Below are 2774 nucleotides of genomic sequence, written 5' to 3' on the forward strand. Positions count from 1 at the left end.
GATGTATGTTTTCTTGGCTAGGAAACCACTGTGTGTTCAGACGGTCTGTAATGTATACATGGTTGTGATGGAGTGCACATGTTCTTACTTCAACAATGTGTGTTTGTGTGTATATTCCTGCAGGTACTGTTGGCTATGATAGTGTTACAGGTATGGTAGGTAGCAAGCAAGGTAAGGGAGTCTATGCAGTGTATCACAACTCACAGACATTCACACTACACATACTAACATACAAGACATGAGCTGGAAGGTTGTTTTCTTGTTACGTGGAAATTTTCTTTGGTTTGAAACTGACAATAACGAGTCGTATATTGTGTACTACATGTAGTTACCAATTCATGACAGAGCTTGTGTGGCGGTGTATACCACCACATCTATTGTATACTGGTGTATATGTACATGTATATCACATCTATTGTATACTGGTGTACATTACGTGTATATCACATCTATTGTATACTGGTGTATATGTACATGTATATCACATCTATTGTGTGCTGGTGTACATGTACATGTATATCACATCTATTGTATACTGGTGTATATGTACATGTATATCACATCTATTGCATACTGGTGTATATGTACATGTATATCACATCTATTGTATACTGGTGTATATGTACATGTATATCACATCTATTGTATACTGGTGTATATGTACATGTATATCACATCTATTGTATACTGGTGTATATGTACATGTATATCACATCTATTGTATACTGGTGTATATGTACATGTATATCATATCTATTGTGTACTGGTGTATATGTACATGTATATCACATCTATTGTATACTGGTGTATATGTACATGTATATCACATCTATTGTATACTGGTGTACATTACGTGTATATCACATCTATTGTATACTGGTGTATATGTACATGTATATCACATCTATTGTGTGCTGGTGTACATGTACATGTATATCACATCTATTGTATACTGGTGTATATGTACATGTATATCACATCTATTGCATACTGGTGTATATGTACATGTATATCACATCTATTGTATACTGGTGTATATGTACATGTATATCACATCTATTGTATACTGGTGTATATGTACATGTATATCACATCTATTGTATACTGGTGTATATGTACATGTATATCACATCTATTGTATACTGGTGTATATGTACATGTATATCACATCTATTGTATACTGGTGTATATGTACATGTATATCACATCTATTGTATACTGGTGTATATGTACATGTATATCACATCTATTGTATACTGGTGTATATTGGAAAGGCTTCCTGTCTGAAGCCTTTCCATACTGGTACTCGATGTTCCAGTTTTGTGACACGAGAATGGCACGAGAATTAGTGTACCGCTGAGTGTACCGCTATACACGTGGTCGATACTTTGTCGACACGTTGTTGATACTTTTTTGACACGTGACCCCGTCAGCGGTCTGCTTTGTGCCAATGCCACTCGGTAAACGTCGATGTCGCGTACGCGAAATAGTCGAGAACTGCAGAAGTCGACGAAGACGAACGAGGAGGCCCCTTTCGGTACCCCTGACATGACGGGAAGGAGAACTGCAGAAGTTGACGAAGTCGAACGAGGAGGCCCCTTTCCGTACCCCGTACCGCCAAGTGCCATTGATGAATGTCTTGATGAATGTCTTGATGAATGTCTTCTCATCCTGGAACGCTGTCGCGTAGGCGGACTGAATGCGCAGGGCAAAAAGAATTGCTGCAAAGACGTCCGCTCTAGGCCTTTGGAGACATCGTGGGAACTCCTTCCGGCACCCCCGTACCGCAAAGTGCCATTGATGATCGATGAATGTCTTCTGCAAGTGGAACGACCCCGTAAACGCTGTCGCGTCGGCGGGCTGAATGCGCAGAACGAAAAATATTGCTGCAGAGACGTCCGTTCTAGGCCTTTGGAGACATGGTGCGAACTCCTTCCGGTACCCTCGTACCGCAAAGTGCCATTGATGAATGTCTTCTGCAACTGGAACGCCCCGTAAACGCTGTCCCGTCCGCAGACGAAAAATATTGCTGCAAAGACGTCCGCTCTAGGCCTTTGGAGGCATCGTGCGAACTCCTTCCACTACCCCCATCCGGAAAAGTGCCATTGAGAAATTAATGAGAATGCACTGACCTGACGCCGTGACAGGAAGGAGAACTGCAGAAGTGGACGAAGACGAACGAGGAGGAATCAGGACGAGCGAGCAATGGCAGGACTGTAAGTAATAGCTCAATTAGAAATGAGAACTTGATATTCATGGCACTCGCTAGTTGCCACTTGACACTGCATATTTCTTGTCCACTCACAATGTCTCTCCTCTGCCCCTGTGTGCCCACGGCCCTGTTGCTGCACTGGCCCGATGAATCGAATGTCTTCTGCAACTGGAACGGCCCGGTAAACACTGTCCCGTTGGCGGACTGAATGCGCAGGACAAAAAATATTGCTGCGAAGACGTCCCCTCTAGACGACGGTAAGGCACCCCTTGATATGTTGCCAGTGTGTGCCAGGGTATCGCGTGATGGTGAAAAAGGAATGATGAAGGGTACGGTGGGACGGTAGACGTGTTACCTTCTAAGGGGGTGATTATATGTGCAGCTCCAACCCGGGCTGGTCGACAGGCGGGCCAGCCCGCCTGCAACGGGATCTCAGGGTTGTACACAAATTCACACAAAACCTGTGGTGCGTTTACATGGCAAGCGGGCTGGCCCGGCGAGGCGGGATCCCGCCTCCAGGCACCCGGGATCCCGGCTAGGCGGGCCAGAAAAAGCACATTTA

This window comes from Sycon ciliatum, chromosome 10 (assembly GCF_964019385.1).
Source record: "Sycon ciliatum chromosome 10, ocSycCili1.1, whole genome shotgun sequence".
Classification (NCBI taxonomy): Eukaryota; Metazoa; Porifera; class Calcarea; order Leucosolenida; family Sycettidae; genus Sycon; species Sycon ciliatum.